General features: G+C 43.8%; 1 protein-coding gene across 1 annotated transcript in view; it reads left to right on the forward strand.

Annotated features, from left to right (window-relative positions):
- The window catches only part of adarb2 (adenosine deaminase RNA specific B2 (inactive)), a 290,068-nt gene that overhangs the window by 185,869 nt on the left and 82,062 nt on the right, over window positions 1-22,137 (forward strand). The gene's annotated exons all lie outside the window — the stretch shown is intronic.

A 22,137-nucleotide genomic window follows, 5' to 3' on the forward strand; every position in this document is an offset into this window, starting at 1 on the left:
TTACGTGTTTGCAGAGCTGTAATTACAAAGGTTTTGTAATTTTGCAAAAATCTCCTCTTTTCTCATGTGTGGTGTGGCCGAGCCTACAAACATTAATTCAATCTGTTGCCCAAAGGAAATGGAAAATCAAAGAGCAAATCGACAAACAAACCACTGAGACCAATCCCATACTCATTTACCTAAATATTTAAATGGCAATCAGAGCGAGGAAACTGCTTTTTGAAAAAACGTGGGTAAATTGGAGAGCCTGAAGAAACAGCTTTCTGGATGGGCTCATCCGGGCGTCCGGCTTCATCTCAGCCGCACAGATTCATCCAAAGGAAATGAAGGGGTAGTAACACTCATTCTAGGTTTTATGTCTTGTTTCTTATTGCATTAAATAAATGTTAAATCGAAGCTGACCAGACTGGACGGCTGAGAGTCAAACCCCCCCCCCCCCCCCCACTGTCCTTTTACACCCTGAGTAAACAGCCTCTCTCTGGAATCTGGAATTCAAATCTTAAGCTGTCCTCATCTGAAGCATCCTCGTCCTAAAGCCTTTTCCTTGAAGCTTTCTCTCCACACACCGTGCACCGTGTAGGATACGTGTTGTATTAACATTCTTTTTTGAGCCTTGAAGAAATAAACTGGCAAGAGTGCCCTTCCCCAGAGCAAAAACATCAACCCAACAAACCTGCACATGTTTGCCTGGGAGAAAACTTCTTCTCTTCCCCCTGCTGCCACGGTGCCTAAAAGGATTTTAAAAGGATTTGCTTCACCCGTTTAGTTCCAGAAAGCACTCGCTTGTGGAATTTCTTGAAAGTCAACCGTGCCGTCTGCCAGCCTGGAAAAAAGAAAAAAGAGAGAATGTTTTTTATTGGTAAAGGACAAATATAATCCATATAACATCCAAGTACGCATGTGTGGATGAGTCCCGGCGTGGGCTGTGTAGAACGTGGGTCTCGCCAGGCGCTGATGGCGTGGATAGCGGTTGACTTCCCTGCAGATGTGATGCATAATGCGGGGTGGGTTGCCAGTAGGCCTGCAGTAGTGTGAACGCTGTGCTGTTGTGCCAACTGATGAATGCCAGCTCAGACCGTTCCCTCCAGCTCTACCTGTTGCAGGGTAAAGCTTAGTTGCAGAGGTGTTCAGCGCAGTGGAAATCCCCTCCGTGATAACAGGAACAGGTCGCTCTAAAATGTTCAGACAGATGTCAGGCTGTAGTGTTCAGTTCAGAGCAACGCAGTTATAGAGAAGGAGTTAGATCGTGTTAATGCGTGCTTGATTTTTGAAGAAACCTGCTGTATTTGGTTTTCTAGCTCAAACGTGTCCAGAAAACTAACAGAGTTGACATTTTGTTGGCATTTTAAATATTTGTCAGGATTTTTCTTGCATTAGCTTAATAATAATTTTCGTTCCACATCAAGAAAAAAAAGCTATGAAAATGTTGGTTATAGCATATTGTGGGGATAATGCTATTATTTAACTAAGGTATACGCTAAAAACATTTAGGTTTTTAGGAAAACATAATTTTAGGATTTTTTGTATGTTCCTGTTACACTCAGAGCATGATTTAATAATATATGGGGACTAAAATGCCTTTTACTAGTTGATTATTCTAGTCAAAAGGTTAAATAGCAGCAGTGAAAGCAGGGGAAATGAAGAGGTGGTTTGTAAATAGAGAGGTTGCTAGAATATTATAAAATATGTATTGCCATCACCACTGCTGCACATGCTCGAGTCCACCTGTAGCAAACAAAACCTAACGTCTCCTCCTGTGTTCTTACAGGATCACAGCAGAAATGAGGTTCTGGGCCTCGGCCTGCTTGGCATTAAGAGCTGTTTATCTTCAAACAAAGGTTTTCATTCTCTATTCCTTCATTTAACATTTTATCCAGGGAAATTAAACTAGTGTGTATTCTGCGGACACCCTGCCCTATGCATTCCCTCCTCTTCTTCACAGCTGAGAGATGTCCAGATCACCTCCACATCAGCATAAGCGTTAGGATGCTAACATAACCCAGAACCTCACTGGGATGCAGCTGCTGGTGACGGATTGGGAGGTTTTGAAAATGTCTCCAAGCATTAAACAAGGATTCTCTACTTCTTGGCACGAGTCCCGGAGCTGACTGTCATTATGCTTGAAGTTTAAACGTATTTTTAAAATTTGCAAGATGAATGTTCTGTCAGAGTTGCTGAGTCATCACATGCATCTGAAACCCATCAAACTCTTCTTACTGCACCTTGATTTACTTTTTGCGGTCAGAAAATCCAAGAGATGTACAAGTTTGGAATAAGATGGAAACGAAACTTCAAAGGCAGAAAGACATGATGAAGATTCTGAACAACTGCAATTTCTTTTCAGTTTATCTTATTTTCATCGTGTTGTTTTTTAATCTCCAGCTCAGCCGTCATCCAGCATGTTCTAGATATTTCTGATCCAACACCTGATTTCACACATGCTTCGGCAGAACCTGAGCAGCCATGAATCATGTGTGTTTAAGCAGGTCAAAACCCTGCAGGACGGTGGCCTTGGAGGACCAGAATCAGACACCACTCCTCTACCTACCCACCAATAGTCACATCTCCAGTAGACTTTGGCTTCCTAGTTTATTAGAAACACTATTAACTTGTTAAAGACCAAGTTCACTGAGAAGCTTTTCTGACGAATGATTGGTCACACTGAGTTTAAATGGTAAATGGTAAATGGCCTGTATTTGATATATCGCCTTCTAGAGTCCTGGAACCCCTCAAGGTGCTTTACAACACAATCAGTCATTCACCCATTCACACACTGGTGGGGATGATCTACATTGTAGCCACAGCTGCCCTGGGGCGCACTGACTGAGGCGAGGCTGCAGAGCACTGGCGCCACCGGTCCCTCCGACCACCACCAGCAGGCAATGTGGGTTAAGTGTCTTGCCCAAGGACACAACGACAGCGACAGACTGAGCTGGGCTCGAACCTGCAACCTTCCGATTACGGGGCGAGCACTTAACTGTGCCACCATCGCCCCATCACACACAGACTGTACATGCAAATAGTCTTCTACCCCTCCTTCCTGCATTAGCGGTTGATAGAAAGCAGACTCGGAAACTTATGGATTAGAAAAGCCTGACGAAGCTACGTCACACCGAAAGTTAGCATTCATTGACTCACCCATCTTGATCCGTAGCGTCCAGGACAGAGCAGGGCGTGTCTCGGCTGGTACAAGCTAACTGTTAGCATTAGCAACTTCACCACGCAGCAGAACCCCTCCCAACGTGTGGTATTTGTAGAGATAAAACATCCTCATTGCAGAGAAAACAGATTCAGTGGTAGAGTCGTGTTGCTGTTAACCAATCAGAGACGAGAAGACCAAATATCAGGAAATACGACTGCAGATCCTGCTGTTGTCTGCTCACCTCTGCTGCGTCTGATGTCTAGTTCCTGAAACAGGAGCGCCGGAGCTTTTTTCCTACAGAGATCAACTCACATGGCATTCATTTATACTACTACTAATGTGCTGCAAAACCAAGTGAGCGTGGTCTTTAAAGGGACTATAAGGAAGTTTGAAGTTTTTATGCTCACGATCGCCACTCAGGCCTTACGTGTAACTGCAGCTTCAAAAGTAGGCTCGTGCATGAGGTGCGCATGCTGTACGTGCACACTCCTTAACGAAAATATTAGCTGAGATAGTTCCGTGTGTGTGTGTGTGTGTGTGTGTGTGTGTGTGTGTGTGTGTGTGTGTGTGTGTGTGTGTGTGTGTGTGTGGCCCAGAGGACAGAAGAAAACAGCAAATTAATAAAAATAATGTGCCGCTGTCTCTGCAGCTGCACTTTCTGGTCGGCCGGCCGAGCGTGCAGTGTGTGTGTGTGTGTGTGTGTGTGTGTGTGTGTGCCTATGTGTGTCCGTGTCTGTGTGTCCGTGTCTGTGTGTGTGTGTGTGTGTGTGTGTGTGTGTGTGTGTGTGTGTGTGTGTGTGTGTGCCTATGTGTGTCCGTGTCTGTGTGTCCGTGTCTGTGTGTCCGTGTCTGTGTGTGTGTGTGTGTGTGTGTGTGTGTGTGTGTGTGTGTGTGTGTGTGTGTGTGTGCGTGCGCGCGCGCGCGCGTGCGTGCGTGCGTGCGTGCGTGCGTGCGTGTGTGTGTGTGTGTGTGTGTGTGTGTGTGTGTGTGTATGTGTGCGTGTGTGTGTGCATGTGTGTGTGTGTGTGTGTGTGTGTGGCCCAGAAGACAGAAAAACACACAGCTAATTAATTAAATAATTAGGTTCTGTACCTTTCTCTTCAGCACAGCCGACAAAGGGTTTAAGATGGGTCAGTCCTCCTGCATGCTCAGATCATTCCCTTCCTTTGCTTGAAAAATTGTTCCAAAATGAAAGTTGAACCCACATCTTTTTTATCTGTGAATTCAATGCCTTTCGGCGAGTCTCAAATAAAAATTTGGGCATCTTATTATTGTAAAAAAAATTATCATTAATGTAAAAAAGAAACTCCAAATAACAGATTATGGTCACACCTGGAGTCAAAACCAGGTCTTCTACATGAAAGTCAGACATTTTACTAGGTGAGCTAAAGCACCAGTGATGTTGAATCTATCTGTAACGTTTATATCCTTGATGACAGCTGAAACAGCGTCAATCCAAAGAATGGTTCGGAGCGAAAATGGCTATTTTGTTGCTAATTTGCAGGAAATATCTAGAAGAAAGTTCTACAGAAAGTAGCTAAGGGTCCTCAGAAATGTAGCTAGGTTCATCACTAGGCGTTAGGAACAGCGACAAAGTCGCTGAGTTGGCACTGCCTCTCTCTCTGCTGCTAAAGCTACAGATAGCAAATGCTACGGGCTATGCCTGAGCGTGAACGCGCATGAAGCAGCCTGCTCGACCCGAGCAGCTGTCTTTTTCTGTGATTTTACAGAAAAACAGGCAATCACAGTAAAAATGCCAGGGCTCATTCTACAGGACCAGGGCATTGCAGGAGAATGTATGAAGAAGACATTTATTATTTCTATACATGTTTTGACTGTCAAACTTCCTTAGAGTCCCTTTAAATAACTGATGAAAAACTGCTACTGATGAAACAGATAAACCAAAACTATAATACCAAACTCTCCTTCTCTCCTGTGCATGTTCTGAATTTAGCCTCAAGGTTATGGCAGCTTCTTACTGCGCATACCTTCATCATTAATCAGTCATTAGGAAGCAGTCCTTCAATCCTATCCACAGCAATCCAGTTTCCAGTAAATGCCTTTGCTTCATTAAGCCCGCACGGTGGAGTGAGAAAGCGCTGGAATAATCCTGACACCCATTTCACCAAGTGGAATGATTACCCTACTGTTCAGGCATTGATTGGCCACTTAATCTCCACTCGCCGTCCCAACGCGCCACAGCGTTGCCTAGTCAACGAGTTGTTAGGCTTGTGTGAGTCGGGTGAGGGCAGAGAGTCACCGGGTCCATGTAGAAAGAAAACAGGGAGGCCTCTGGTCAGTGGGCTACACTCAGCTATCTTTGATTATGGCTTGTTTGAATAAGGAAGCATGGCTCCTGCTACAGGAACATCAGACTTACTGGATTAGAATATACAGAAGACACTATCTGTCTGCTGGAAAATTACAACCAAGTATTTTAATTTGATCGTCATTAGCCAAGATCAAATGCAGCTGCACAGTCCAGTGCCCTTTAGTTTCCTGCAGTTTAAAATATGATTGGGTTATCACTAAATGAGAAGCATCACACACAGAGAAGGATGCAGATCGGTCAAGTGGAGTAATTTCCCTGCCTCCGCCACAGCAAATTGAATATGATTTCAGACACGTGAAGGTGACCCCTGTCAGCGGCTGAACCTCTCGCAGATTGTTTTCTTTGTCTAATCTCCCCCTCTCCTAATCTGTCTCAATATAAACAGCTGTGACAGGCTGATCATTAATTAATATTGCCACAACAAATTAGCGACAGCGATCGCCCGGCCAAGCACCCTGTCTAAGATAGAAACCCAGCAGCTCAGGGAGAGGGAGGGAGGAGGTGTGAACAACACATTAGAGAGGAGTTGATTAACAGCTTTGGAGACCTTGCAGACAGTGTTACACCCTCAGCATGTGGACAGTGATGGTAACAGATACATAAATAGTAACAGCTACTGTACTACAGGGTGCTCACAGAGCTGCCTGTGATTATAGCCGCACAAGAAGCTGTGCAAATCGCCCAATGGAACGGCATCGATCAGGATCCAGTCGGATCACAGGTCTGGAATGTATAAAACACTGGGTGCATTAACTCAGGAGTCCATTCCACATTAAACAAGAATCAAATTCACAAGCTTTGTGGGTTTCATTTTCAGGAGCACACAGTGAAACAAGAGCCGCATCCCACTTCTGCAGCTGTGCATGCTGATTGTTCTACAAAAGTGCTAATGTGCAGATTCTTTTCCTAAATGGAACACAGCCCGTGTTATTCATTGGTTTGTTCGGTACATTTCCCACCTCTCTCAAGCATGCTCGAGTTAAACCGCTGCTAAAAAAAACACATCTCTTCCTCCAAATCACGTGGAGAACTACCGACCTATCTCTCTCCTCCCTTTTCTGTCCAAAGTCATTGAAAGGGTGGCTTTCAAGCAGATCACAGAATACCTCTCACAAAACTGTCTGCTTGACCCTTACCAATCTGGGTTCAAAAAGGGCCAATCCACTAAAACTGCTCTGTTAGCAGTGATGGAATCCTTAAAAGAAGCTAGAGCTACCGCCAAATCCTCAGTCCTCATCCTGCTTGACTTATCGGCTGCATTTGACACTGTCAACCATGGCTTCCTTTTGTCCACACTCTCTAGCATGGGCATCACAGAGAAAGCACACGCCTGGTTTGAACCGTACCTCACAGGACGATCATTCACTGTATCTTGGCTTGGACAATCCTCTACCGTGCACCATCTTGCCACAGGAGTCCCCCAGGGCTCTGTACTAGGACCTCTTCTCTTTGCCATATACACCATCTCACTGGGTGAGATCATTCGATCACATAGCTTCTCCTACCACTGCTATGCAGATGACACCCAGCTCTATCTGTCATTTCCACCGGACGACCACACTGTCTCTGCACGAATATCAAACTGTCTCTCTGACATATCAAAATGGATGAAATCCCACCATCTCCAACTCAACCTCTCTAAAACTGAACTACTTGTCATCCCAGCAAAACCATCCATACAGCACAATATCTCAATCCAAAATGACTTCCTATCTCTGGCTCCTTCAAAGGCAGTCCGAAATCTGGGTGTTGTGATTGATGAACACCTGACCTTTAAAGATCATGTTGCCTCTGTTGCTCGTTCATGCCGCTTTGCGCTGTATAACATACGAAAGATCAGACCATACCAAAAACAGCATGCCACCCAGCTCCTGGTGCAATTTACTGTCATTTCCCGCCTCGACTACTGCAATGCCCTTCTAACTGGTCTTCCAGCCTGTACTGTGAGACCTCTTCAAATGGTCCAGAACGCAGCGGCACATCTGGTCTGCAATCAGCCAAAAAGAGCACACATCACCCCTTTGTTCATTGAGCTCCACTGGCTACCGCTAGCTGCATACATCAAATTCAAATTGCTAACACTAGCATACAAAGTCCGAGATGGTACGGCTCCCATCCAACTGAATCCTCTTGCAAAGGCTTACGTCTCGGCCCGACCGCTCCGGTCATCACAGGATCGTCGGCTAGCAGTGCCTACACCACGCTCAGGACAATGCAGACTCTTCTCATGCATCGTTCCACAAATGTGGAATGACCTATCAAGCACTACAAGAACAGGGGCTTCCTTTTCGATTTTCAAGAAACTCCTGAAGACCCTGCTCTTCAGAGAGCATCTCCTAAATCCTAGCAAATCTATAATTAAATGGGTAAACTAGTAGTAGCACATTCAATGTCAAAGTAAAATGTTATTATCAGGAGAGGGAGAATGTTTAGGTGGTTAGCAGCAGTGTTCAAGCCGATGGTCCCCTCCATGAGGCCACCACAGCTCAGCCGAACGTCATTGTAGCTTCTTCTGGAGGAGAAAAACACTTAAGAGAACAAATACAGGTAACAGCTGAAATAGCAGGAAATAATGCGTTAAAAATCAATTTGTAGAAGAAAGTAGTCGAGTATGGAAAGTGGTCAGTGTGTCCTCCAGCAGTCTAAGCCTATAGCAGCATAACTACAGAGATAACTGGATAACCTAGCCTTTTAGATGGAGGCATGTTGGAGGCAGGGCAAGGGAGAGCCGTCTTTACCAACTGTACACTCCACCTCCCTCTACTCCCCCACTTGTCCATCAGCAGCTTAGTGCATGTGCGGTTCATTATCAGTCTGGATGCAGTGGGGTAAACATCTCTGACTGCAGCCGTGGCAGCGTGAGGACAGACTGATATGAGGAGCACACAGTAGTCTCTCCAGTAGGAAGGTGTTTGCTTCATATCAGAGTTTCCAAAGGCAACACTGCTCAGAGTTGCCTTTGTTTACAGACGGCCTAACAGATAAGCCACTTGGTTGGTTCCTGACATAGCCCAGAAAGTGGTCCATCTGGGCCTGCCCGGTGAAATGGAGACACAAGCATTCCACTAAGGTCCAGTAAAATTACCCGGAAGTTCTGATAGTGGAAACAGGTCTTTTGTTTTCTCTGGACACTGTGAGGAGCATGTTCTGCTACTTCTTGCATTTTGATAAAAACATATTTAATTAAATGAACTTTTACATTATTTTATGATCTCAGGCAGCTGGAGGACTAAAGTTGATTGTGTTTTTTGTTCAAAGAGAAATCAGCTGGTTCTTGTTTTGAGAGTTCTGCAGAGCTCTGACCTCTACGAACGACCACGAGAAGGGAAATCCTCAAGCGCATTCATTAAATATCTTATTACATTTTGGCACTTGTGTGCAAAAGTAATGTGAGCATAAAGCAGCTGTTTGCTTCTGCTCTGTCATTCTGCCCTTTAGCCAGCCACTTAGCTCATCATGTGGTATTTATTAAAAGAGCACAGAGATTTCTGTGTGGAATTACCAAATAATAATGTTTTCCTGTTTGAATGGGAGCAGCCTGTAAATGGAAAGGTTAAAATCGTCCTCATCCGTCTAATAGGTATGCAAAATATGACCTATGAGGCTGCAGGCTGCTGGGTCTAATGTACCGCGTCAGCATGCAGCTTTGTGGGAAAATCCCTGAGCAGGGAGGAATTGAAGTGGGGTTGGTTGGGTCATGTCACCTTGCACATCCACTACAACGCCCCTGTAATTCGTTCCAAAGAAGCGTGCCGCTGCTGCATTCAGCCCCAGTATTCTAAGTCGTAACTACTAAGTCTTCATTCTTCATGACAGCCCCCCTCCCTTTTCCAGGCACAAGCTGTGAGCCAAGCATGGCTCTAATCATTTCTGAAGAACCGCTCACACTTCATTAAAAGCATAATCAAGTTCATTACAATTTCATAGGCATTCAGGTAGCAAATGGCTTCAGATAAATCATGACTGTTGGTCCTGTGTGGCTGGTATGTGGAGCTTTATCTCCAGCTCTCAGGCAGGAGAGGGGAGGAGGGAGGAGGGGAGGGTCTGGATGTCTGGCCTTTAATGACCTTCCTCCTAGGACCAATGAACTCTTCTCATGGGGACAACTGGGTCACAGCAGGCAGATCACCAGTGAATTGTTTCAACTCAGAGGATTTATTTATTTATCTTGATCAGTTTTTGATGGTTAAGTGTACTAATGCACCCTGCCTAATTTGTTAACAACTGGGACCATCATTAGGAGAAAACATCCTTCCGTGATGAGATAGTTAGGATAAGCGGGGCTCTGTAGAAATATCGTACCTGTTATAGTAGCTCTGTGATTGGCTTTAGGCTTTTTACAATGATAAATGAAATATTTCTAAAACAATGTTTTTATTTGTTGTTTAGCTATTGTTAACGGCAGGCTAGTTAAAGGTGTGGAACACTGATAAACAATTTTTAAATCTTAAATCTGGTTATAATCAGTCACTCTGTTTAAAGAGCAAGTCACCCCCAAATGAACCTTTTTTTCTGATAGACTATATAAATGCGTGTCTAATTGTGCTGCAGACATGTGTAGTTTTGCAATTAAGTGCATCTTAGTAAATATTGTAATTTTCTGCCTAAAACTGTCAGTGTTGTGTCGTTGTCAGGTAAAAACTTTGCACTGCATTTGAATTTAAATCTGCCATCGCTATTGGCTAAAGCCGGGCGGACACTGTGCGACTTTTTCACTTTTTTGAGCCGTTTTCCCACTTGTGCAAGAATCCACAAGATTGGGGCGACTTTTGCGCTGAGCGTCGTGTAGTATATAGGGGTTACGAGAGGCGATTAACACCACGTGACCATCTACCGATCAGCAATCGTGAGCTTGCACAGACTTCTGGAGTGTTTGATATTTTGCTCGTTCCTCGTGAGGGTTGAAGCAGTGCAGCGAGCGACTGCAACCCAAAAAGTACCAGAACCGCTCATGGCGCAATCATGCATCAACACCGCTCACCTGCTATGTCCCTAATTACATAAATTATTTGTTTTTATTTCTAAACATTGTCTTTGACACACAGTGACAAGGATTGTCAAGAAAGTGTGTTTGTCGTGTTCATGTCAAATTAAAACACAGATTTACTTTCTTTATTTCGTTTTCCTCATCCAACCCCCATAAATCCCTGTGTGACCTCCTGCAGCACTCCCGAATGACAGCAAGCAAAACAAGACAAAAAGTCTGACGTGTTGTGTAAAAACTGCTATTTTTAGCATATTTTTTAGGTCCGATGTGTTGCTACCAGACGTACAGTGTGAGCAGTCAGGTCGCATCCGAGAACTGGGTCGTACAGTGTGAGCACATGGCTCGTGAGATCTGCTCTGCGAGGAAGTCGTACAGTTTGAGCTGAAGCTGTGCGCTACGAGTGAAAAAGTCGCACAGTGTCTGCCCAGCTTAAGAGGTACCCTAGAATGTTAGCTGGTACCATATGATGTCACAATGTCATTGTGCGTCTGTGTGTGTGTGTATTTGTTAGCGGCTCCGCCCTCTTGCTCTTCTAGGCAACAGCATTTATTGCATTTTTTAAACAGGAAGTGGGAGTGGAGTAATACTCTGGTAGGGAGTGACTTGCTCTTTAACACACAGGCTAAACGTAAAAATAGTCTTCACCCTCTACTTCCTGCACTAGCCGCCGATAGAAAAAAGATGTGGAAACTCCTGGATTAGAAAAGTCTGACGGATTAACGTCACACTGAAAAGTAGCATTCATGGACTCACCCGTCCTAGCTCATGACTGGAAGGCTACTGTTGGTTTAGCATCCAGGAAACAGCAGAGAACGTCTTGGCTAATTTAAGCTAACCATTAGCATTAGCAACTCAATCACATGGCAGAACTCCTCCAGTGTTATTTGTGGAGATAAAACATCAATGTTGCAGAGTAAACAGAGTTAGTGGTAGAGTCACACCGCTCTTAGCCAATCAGAGCATAGTTGTCCAAATATCAGGAAATAAGAGTCCAAATCCTGTCATCTGAAGCTACTTTCTCTTCCAGCTGACTTACACTTCCTGATTCAGGCACATCTAATTGTTTATTCCTCAGAGTACGACTTGCAAGGCCTTCATTCCTACAAGAGACCACTGCAAATATATTGATTAAATGAGTGAACTACACCTATAAAGATACCTTAAACGAGCCACAGAGCTGTGCTTGAACAGTAGGTGGCAGTAGATGCACCTGTAGGCTGGTCTGTCAAAGCTCATTAAACAACAGAGGAAGAAGACGGGCTTGTCATCAGTGGGGTGCAGGTTTTAAACACAATAGGACAAAGTATTGATGAAGTCCTGATGGTGCAGGCAAATGTCAGGATTGCTGCTTTCACATTTAATAAAGTGTGTCCATCCCATAACGACTCCAGTCTATCATCCCGATTCGCTGCATAATCCTGCAGAAAGACACGGGTAGCTAATCTCACTCATGGCTGATTACTGAGACCCTTGGGCCTCCCAGGCCTCTGTAGATGTTTCCCCGAGCAGCCTCCCCCTCCATCCCATAGCTGAGGAAACATGTTTTGTTTTGTTGATGCGCTTTGCTTCCATATGAGCAGGAGTCTGGTTATTACCTTAAAATTGTCACCTTTGCATCATTTTAGGAGCATGAACTGAATCCTAAAGTAGTTTCTTCAAAGTCTGAATGAAATGAATAGTTGCTTAGAATTTCTGAAACTATAGACACATTCAACCGTTTTGTTTGCAGACTAAATCAGTGCGTTTACATGCAGCCAGTAACCCTTTTAAAACTCGAATATTCACAATAACCCGGTTCCGCAGGTCCTTGTAAACACCGCCAAAAACCCGGATGAGGGTAACCCTTTTCTAACCCGAATGTTTGGTCGTGTAAACGCATATCGGGATATCCCCATCAAAACGTGTGTTCTGCGCATGCTCTGTTCGCAAGGAATCTTGGTCTTTTGAGTAGCGAGATGTCTTGTATGCGCCAGAACACCGGAAGTAAACAACAAGTTGGGAGCAACATGGGGAGTCGCGGCACAGCACAACACTTTTGGTGTGACGAGGAAACTAAAGCGCAAACAAACGCGATCGCTATCTCTTCCGAACTGGGAAACATGTTGTTGTTTTCACAGATATCGGAACAAGAAGAACCGGACATGACGCATATTGTGTCTGGACGTAGTCCATGCGTCCTGACACTACCCCAACGTCCGCATTTAAATCGGGTTATGCAAGTTAGGGGTAACTCTTTCTATTTATGCTTGTAAACGGGTTATTCTGATCAACTCAGAAACCCGAATCCCGACCTTAACCCGATCATAACCTGGATATTGGCTGCATGTAAACGTAGTCATTGTTTCTTTAAGTAATCCTTTTCATAAAGTATACCTTATTAAATAATCATTATTTCTTAAAACTAAATGAAGGAGATGATTAGCTTAGCTAAAGACAAAAGACTACAAGATGACACAAACTTAATATGATCTGTAAACATGTGATACTCTGAAGTGTGTTTCTATGTAAGTAACTACCATCTTACGTAGACAGCTTCCTGAAACGCCTCTCTTAGAAAAACAAGAGCTAACGACCAACAAGAGCAGATAGAGGTACTTAAAGGTGGAGCATGAAACAAGATCACCAAAGAAACATCTAGTGTGTGGAGGTTGTAGTTGCAACAATAGAGCAAGGTTTCCAGCCGTCGGGATACCAGGTTCACTGCTGATACGTGACATTTTTTATTTGGATCCATCTGTTGTAGGCGTCACCTAAACTCACATTGGTTTTAGATCTTTTATGGTCTCTCCTTTTCTAAGAAGGGTAACGACACCTTCTGGGCTCAGAAGCAGCTACTTAACTTACCGTTGTTACTTTCCATCATTTTCCACAGTGCCAGCCTTGCTGTACCAGCAGACTGTTTGGCAGCACGCAAAGCTGGCCTCTAGTGGCTGGTAGATGTAAATATAAACCCAGTGTCATACCCTTTAAAATATATATTTAATTCCTTTTTAACTCATTCACTGCCAGCGTTTCTCACCGTTTTTACAGTTTTTTTAAGAGTCACAGAACGTTGTGCGCTAGGATGATGTCGACACCAAAACCACCAAAACAAAGTGGAGGCTCACCTCTTACATCAGGAAGAATCCACGCGTTTCGAGCTTCATCCATTCTTTCATAATCCGTTGTTGAATTGTGATCGGCAGAAGCTTTTCCAGTTCGCAGAGGCCCAGATCGATCTCCTAAGACATGGATTTTCTGCTTCCTGATCACGTGATGTGTGACGTATGCGGATGAAGATCGGCTTTAGAGCTGAGATGTTTGTTCTCACGGTGCGGGGGCTTGTTCTGATGCCCACATAGTAAAAAAGATGCAAATGAAGACTTTAGTCGTCATTGGCAGTGAATGAGTTAATTAACACATAGCTTTTAAAGGAAATACTGTACCTTCATCTGCACATCTCTAAAGGCACTGGAGGTATTATAATGGGGCATCAGTAATTCAGGTGGTAGAGCGGGTTGCCGCATGATCGGAGGGTCATGGGTTCGATTCCAGCTCCCGCCAGGGGTATCCTGCTGTCATGTCCTTGGGCAAGACACTTCACCCAACTTGCCTGTGTTAGTGGTGGTCAGAGGGGCCGACGGCGCCAAATGGCAGCCTCGCCTCTGCCAGACCTCCCCAGGGCAGCTGTGGCTACAAGTAGCTTACCATCACTGGCAGTGTGTGAATGTGAGAGTGTGTGAAAGCATCTTTGGGTGTCTTGAAAAGCGCTATTTAAGTTCAGTGCATTATTATTATTATATATGTATATATAGTTCTGTATTGAACTTTTAAATGTGCATTATGTAGAAATGATGTAAAATTGACATACCGCGGTCTAATTTGGTTACAGAAATCACTGCTTTGGAGCTTTTTGACGGCCGTTGTCGAATTACAGTTGTCTGCTCTGCAGCGTTAGCTTGCAGGAGACATGGCAATCCCACACTCACTGACAGTATTGGGGAGTAATGGAACGCTTGTACTGCAGTTCCTTATTTAGAATACTATTTATGAGTAACTGTAATCCTTTACAGTTACTATTTTTACTCATGGTACTTAGAATACAGTTACTTTCGTATTTCAGCATTTGGGAGAGGCGAGACCAAAGAACCAATCAGAGTTCAAAGCCAGCGCTGTTTGAACTAAATTCCGCTAACAATTAAACAATTTTTGTCTAAAACCAGAGGTGGAAAGTAACGAATGACATTAACTCGCATTGCTGTAATTGAGTAGCTTTTTTGTGTATTTTGAGTCAAAATTTTGGCAAATACTTTTACTTGTACTTGAGTAAAAAAAAATGTCAAAATACTCTGTCCACCTCTTTCTAAAACGAGAAAATGTCCATGGCTGGGAAGAGAAGCATTAAATGTGGCCATCTTTGCTTGGTGAGTTCACATCCACGGTCCCTCCTGGTTTTAAAAGTTACAGTGGTAGCCTTGTGGAGTGATGCATCTAGTTGTTTATAGTTTCCATGCTGCTGCCATGCCTCTGCATCATGGTTAGGGTACTGAGAGTATTTATAAACAAGAGAGAAAAGTGTGAAAATGTCAATGTCTGTCTGAGAAATGTGTACAAGGTGTGTACTGAGGGGTTTCACAGCCTTAAAACATCTATAGTAATTGTAAAAAGTAAAGCTGGCTACTATATGATATCGCCTTTTGCAGATTATTTTTACTATGTAATCCAATCGATAAACAAGGGACTACAGTAACAAAATAATTAAATTGTTTTATCTATTTATTCCCTGTTTTCCTGCAGGAGTAGGTACCAACACATTTAATAGACTTAAATGGTGTTTTTAAGCGGAATAATTCTACGTATTTAGAGTACAGTACCAGCATTCTGCAAAGTAACAGAATGCATTACAAAATACACTAGGGAGTAGTACATACATACACACATTTTAGAGTAGTTTTACCCCATATCACCATGAATGTTGCTAGTTTTAAAACATTTTAGTAAATGTTGTAACCTGTGGAGAAGAAAGCATGCAACCTCGGAGTAACTCCTCAGACTTTGATGGTCCTTCAGTAAATTCCATCAAAAGAATGTAATACTAATTCAATTCAATTCAATTCAAAAATACTTTATTAATCCCAGAGGGAAATTGATTGCTGTAGTAGCTCAGAATAATAATAATAATCAAGTCATCAAAGAGTTATTGTATATTACAATGGCTGTTGGCAGGAAGGATCTCCAGTAGCGGTCAGTGTTGCAGCGAAACTGAAGAAGCCTCTGACTGAAGACACTCTTCCGTTTTCGGACAGTCTTGTGAAGAGAATGCTCAGGGTTGTCCATAATTTTCTTGATTCTCTGGAGAATCCTTCTTTGCATTATCTCCTCCAGTCGTCCCCACAACAGAACCAGCCTTTTTTATTAGGCTGTTGAGCCTTTTCAGGTACCTGCTTCTGATGCTACTATCCCAACAGACGATGGCTGAAGAGATTACACTCTCAACAACAGACTTGTAGAAGATCTGCAGCATCTTGCTACAGACATTGAAGGACCTAAGCATCCTCGAGAAGTGCAGTCTGCTGTGTCCCTTCTTGTAAATGGCTTCGCTGTTCTTTCTCCAGTCCAGTCTGTTGTCGAGGTGAACTCTAAGGTATTTGTATTCCTCAACCACCTCCACTTCTTCTCCCATGATGGAAACAGTGTTTGACTCCATCCTGTTTCTTCTGAAGTCTAAAATCATCTCCTTTGTTTTGTTCATGTTCAAGGTCAGATGATTGTTTCCACACCATGCCACAAAGCGCTCCACCAGCTCTCTGTACTCAGCTTCCTGTCCATCTCTGATACACCCGACAACTGCAGTCATCTGAGTATTTCTGTAGATGACAGGTCTCTGATTTGTACTGGAAGTCTGAGGTGTACAGGGTGAAAAGGAATGGTGAGAGTACAGTATCCTGTGGTGCTCCAATGTTACTGACCGCCTGCTTTGATGTGCAGTTCTTCAGCCTCACAAACTGTGGTCTGTTTGTCAGGTAGTCTTTAATGCAGGCGATAGTTGAGGCTAGGGCTGGGCGATATGACAATTTTAGACCGTTTTACGATCTACACATCTGACGGCCTGTCATTATTGAGAAATCTTTTTATCACGATTCACAGCTCTGCTGTTGAATTTCTGCCTCTGAATGAGAAGAGAACTTATCTCAGGCGAATGACATGCCTTTGTTTGGCCTTAACCAATCAGAGTGATTCATTGTAATATATTAGTGCGCGCCCCACTTGTTTTCACCTGTGTGTGAACAAACGTGGCATCGGCCGCGGCTGAGAGCGACAACGAGATTTTCGTTCCGAAGAGAAATGCCTCGTCCATTATATGGAACTGGTTTGGTTTTTCACCAGACAACAAAGAGCAACAAAACATCATCTGCAAAGTTTGCAAGGAGAGCGTCAAGGCAAGTGATGGCAAAACCACAAACTTGTTAAATCACTTGGAAAGAAGGCATCCCAAACAATACAATGAGAGCCAGCTGGCAGCTAAAGCTAAAAAGCCTGCGGCTGCAATGGCCACTGCTTCTTCCAGGCAGCGAACGCTAACAGAAACACTCACAAAACTCACTCCCTACGACAGAGACAGCAGACGATGGAACAGCGTGACAGATGCGGTGACGTACCACTTGGTTAAAGATTTGTGTCCTGTGCGAACAGTAGAAGGAGTGGGATTTAAGAAAATGATAAAAACATTGGATCCGCGTGATGAGTTGCCCAGCCGCAAGTATTTTTCGAACACCGTCATTCCACGCATGTACGCTGAATGCAAAAAGAGAGTTGCAGAAAATATTCAGAATGTGCAGTTTTTTGCTACCACAAGCTATCTCTGGTCCAGCCGCACATCAGAGCCTTATTTGAGCTTAACTATCCACTACATGAGCAACTGGGAGCTACATTGTGCAACACTGCAAACAACCTACTTTCAAGAAGACCACACAAGTTCTCCCTCTGAGCGAGTGTTTAGCACTGGTGGCAATATTGTCACATGCCAAAGGGCAGCCCTTAAACTAGACAAGGTGGACTAACTCATCTTCCTGGCAAAAAACCTGTGACTTGTCTTGTTTTAGTTTTGCTTGCATTGATGGAAGAATAATTTTCTTCACAATGTTACTCCAGTGTTAAGAAATGCTTACACAACGTTAACTCTGTTCCATTTTATTAAGAAACTTTATGTGTGCCTGTTTAGGTCATCAGTATCTTGAACACGTTAATGTTTGCACAATACGTTTGCAATTGACATGTTTGCACTTTAAATATGTTTACGATTTTAATTTATGTTGTTACTTGAAAAACGAGAAAAACTGTGATTTTTGTAATTGTTTCTCTCAGGACTTTGATCAACACCGTTGTGAGTTTACAATATAAGTGTGTTAGCACTGTTTTGATTATCCCTAATGTGAATAAATGTTTATTTATTCAGTGTTTCTCTTCTTTAATATGCAATTGAAGTTATGCTATTCATGGATAAAATATCGTGATAAAACCGAAATCGTGATAAAATATTGGAAAAATCGTGACATTCTATTTTTGCTATGTCACCCAGCCCTAGTTGAGGCCCCCACCTGTGTCTTCTGGAGTTTCTGGCAAAGTACATCAGGCTGAATTGTGTTAAATGCACTGGAGAAATCAAAAACATGACCCTCGACATGCTGCCTGCTTTGTCCAGATGACAGTGGATTGGTTGAAGCAGCTGGATGATGGCATTTTCAACTTCCAACTCCATGGCGATAAGCAAACTGCAGAGGGTCCTGATATGTTCTAGTTTGCTTATTCAGGTGGACCAACAGGAGTCTCTCCAGGACCTTCATGATGTGGGATGTCAGGGCAACCGGTCTGTAGTCGTCATTGACTGATGGCGAGTTTTCTTTGGAAATGGAACAAGGCAGGATGTCTTCCACAGGACTGGAACCTTCTCCTGGGCCAGGCTGAGGTTGAAGAGGTGCTGCAGAATCCTACAGAGCTGCTCTGCACAGGCCTTCAGTACTCTGGGGCTGACACCATCTGGACCTGCAGCCTTGTTCCTGTTCAGTCTCTCCAGCTGCCTCTTCACCTGACTTCTAGAGACAGATAGGTGGGAGGGGGAGGTAAATGGGGCAGCAGCATCTCCTGACTTGGTTGAAGACATATTTAAAGAACCAGAAGAGTCCATGACTGCGTTAAGGACAAAAGAGCTGGCGTGTGACAGGAAAATGTTGGATCAGAGGAGGGTGGGATGTGGGAACTGAACCTATTGAAGAACTTGTTCAGTTCATTGGCTGTGTCCAGGCTGCCATCTGTGCAATCCTTCCTCTGCTTGAACCCTGTGATCTTCTTCATCCTGACCAGACATCTCTGATATTGTTCCTCTGTAGTTTGTTCTCCAGCTTCTTCCTGTATGCCTCGTTGCTGTCTCTGATCTTGATCTTCAGTTGCTTCTGTATACTCCTCAATAATTCCCTGTCTCCCTCCTTGAAGGCTCTTTTTTCTCATTTGGCAGATTCTTCAGTTCACTGGTGATCCAGGGTTTGTTATTGGTGGGTATGATGTTGTCCACACAGAAGTTTATATATTCCATGACAAATCCAGTCATGGCATTGATGTCCTCTTCATATCCTTGGCAAAGAGTCATCCAATCTGTGGTCTCAAAACAACCCTGCAGGGCTTCTTCAGCATCCTGTGACCATTTTCTCACAGTTCTTTTTGTCACAGGTTGCCTCTGAACAAGTGGTTTGTATTCTGAGCAGAGAAAAGCAAGATTGTGATCTGATTGTCCCAGAGGAGGTCTTGTTTTGGACATGTATGCATTCTTTACATTTGCATAACACAAATCCAATGTATTGTTTTCTCTGGTGGAGCAGCTGACAAACTGATGAAATGTTGGAAGTGTAGCAGAGAGCGAGGCACGATTAAAATCACCAGATATTGTCACGAACAGAACTCAGAAGACCCATGAAGACGCCAAACACAGAAAAGTAGATAAAAAATATATTTTATTTGCTGCAGAGTTACCAGGTGGATGAGGCTGGAGACAGAGTCGAAAAGGAGGCGAGGGTCAAAACCAGATCGGACATGCAGGTACAGCGAACAGACTGGAGACGAGGTGGAGGACAGGCAAGGGTCGTGAAGGCAGGCAGCGAAAAAGGCAGGAGTCAGGAGAAAAACGAGGTCCGGAGGCAGAGATCAGTCAGGGTGGATGGCTGGAGAATCTACTGGCAAAGGCTTTCAATAATCTGGCAGGGAACTGGTGACAGACTGGTGAATATATAGCAGGGGGAGTAGGTGTGAGTGATGAGCTGAGGAGACAGGAGCAGGTGAAGTGGATGAAGCTGATTACAGGAACAGGTGAGATGAATGCAGTTGATAGTGGTTGCCAGGGGAAACGGCTTGTGAGGAGCTTGGTGAGGAGATTAGGTGAGCTGAATGAAGGCTGAGGAGGGTGAAAGATTGGGAGTCATGACAGATATAGCCACAAATGCATTGGGGTGCTGGGTTTGTAGCTTAGCGACAACGGAACTGATGGCATCACATGCACTTTCAGCAATGGCTAAAGGTGGAATATAAAAGGTTGCCAAGACAACACTGGTGAACTCTCTTGGCAAATAATATGGGCGACAATTTACTGCCAAGAGTTCAACATCTGGGCTGCAGAGACGACATTTCACTGAAACATGACCTGGATGGCACCATCTGTTGTTGACAAGCACTGCCACTCCACCTCCTTTTCTTTTCCCGCTCCTCTTCAGATCTCTGTCTGCTCGTACAGTCAGGAATCCTGGCAGAGAGACGCTGGAATCGGGGATATGGCAGCCATTTCTCAGTGAAACACATAACAGTGCAGTGCCGATACTCTGGCTGAGTCCTTGAAAGGGCTTGGAGTTCATCCATCTTGTTGGCCAGTGATCTCACATTGCCCATTATGATAGATGGAAGAGATGGTTTGAATTTCCTCTTTCTCTGTCTCCGTTTAGCTCTCGCTTTGCACCCACGCTTCTTGCGTTTTAGCTCACTAGGGATTTGTGGCTTCAGTTGAGGTATTATTTCAGCCTTTCCAATGTTTATCTGCTGCTCCCAATTGTAAACCAGCTTGTTGCCATGGTTATGCATCATAACAAATGCTCAAAAAGTGAAAAAATAGCAGCAAAATTCCTCTAAGCTTCACAGCACCAGAAACAGAAAAGTAAAATGGCCAAAAATATACCATTTTTCTTGAGAAACTAGAAGAAAAAATGTACAAAAAAAGGCAAAACTTACATATAGTCAACAGAGCTACTCCAGCATGAAGCCACCCAGAGCAGCGCAGTTCCGGAATAATGCTAGTTTTCTGGCGCTGTACTTTCCAGATCTGCTCAGGGTCTTGCGCCTATCTATGACGTCATACTACGTTAATACTGTTTGGCCAAAATATATTGCATCTCTTTTTCGACTGTTCTTTCACATAGGTTTTTTGTAAGAGTTTAGCAGTTTTATTATTAAATTTGTGTTTCTTACTGCCTAAATGTTTTCGAATGTGGTAACATCACTACTGTAAGTTGTACATCGAGCCAGTCATCTAGTATGATGTCATCAACAGGTGCAGGACCCCGAGCCAGCCAGAGGGAAACGTGGTGTCTAATATGATGTCCCCCAAAGATGCTAGATCTGCGCCATAGACCCATTTTTTATGGTTATACAGTACGAAGCTGCCAATGTTTTTCAACAATTGGACATCATTTTATTCATTTTCACTAATGTTTCGATGGATATTTCCAGAGATTGAAGATAAAATACACTTTGTCTCTTTAAGTCCTTTATTTAAAAAAATACATTTTTACTTCTTCTTTGATGCTGTATGGCGGACTTACCCGTTGATTGATTTTTTAAACAAAAAATATGTCACATTGTTCGAGGCTCTGATTGGTCCTTGCACTGACCAATTGCGTGCAGAGACAGTTTGATAGACTACTGTAGATTCTGTCTCATGACTGAGCTCTGTCTTTGGGTCGTGACCAGACTATATGTTGACTATTGTATATACAGGGGTGGCAACAGGACGTTTTCTCTGATAGCTTTACAGTTACTTGGTGAGTGAATGGAATTGCTATTCTTTATCCATACCTAAATATCACACAGGTACTCCAGTACTAAAAACAATTAGAAGAGGTACTATGATTAGAGGAATACTCCAATCTGCTACGTGGTCCTGCTCTGTGGGACTGCTGTGCCTCTCCTGAGGGAGACAAAATGAACGAGGTTAGGAGGCTAGTGGGTGTGATGAGGGAGGGGAACTGAGCTGGCAGCGGGAAAGGTACACTGTTGGGGGGGGGTTGAGGATGGATGGAGTGCAGTTGGGGAAATACAGAAAAACCTCAGTGGAACAAAAGACCTTCAGGATTAATTAGGCATCAGATTGGTTGCAGGGCACAGTGTGTGTGTGTGTGTGTGTGTGTGTGTGTGTGTGTGTGTGTGTGTGTGTAGGGGGTATTCTGGGAAAACCTGATATCCTGAGCCCTCATTTTTCAGCCTGCCTGTTTGTGTGTGTACAACAGGAAGCTAGTTAAGGCCTGAAAACTCTGTTCACTGGTTATGGATGGAGCCCACCCTCCATCTTCATGTATTTTTATGTTCCCCCACTGGGCAATGAGAGGAAAGAGAGGCCACGTATGTAACACGTAATGTTTGCATGATGGTTTTCCCAGCAGCTGT

This window comes from Nothobranchius furzeri, chromosome 7 (genome assembly GCF_043380555.1).
Source record: "Nothobranchius furzeri strain GRZ-AD chromosome 7, NfurGRZ-RIMD1, whole genome shotgun sequence".
In the NCBI taxonomy this organism is placed as follows: Eukaryota; Metazoa; Chordata; class Actinopteri; order Cyprinodontiformes; family Nothobranchiidae; genus Nothobranchius; species Nothobranchius furzeri.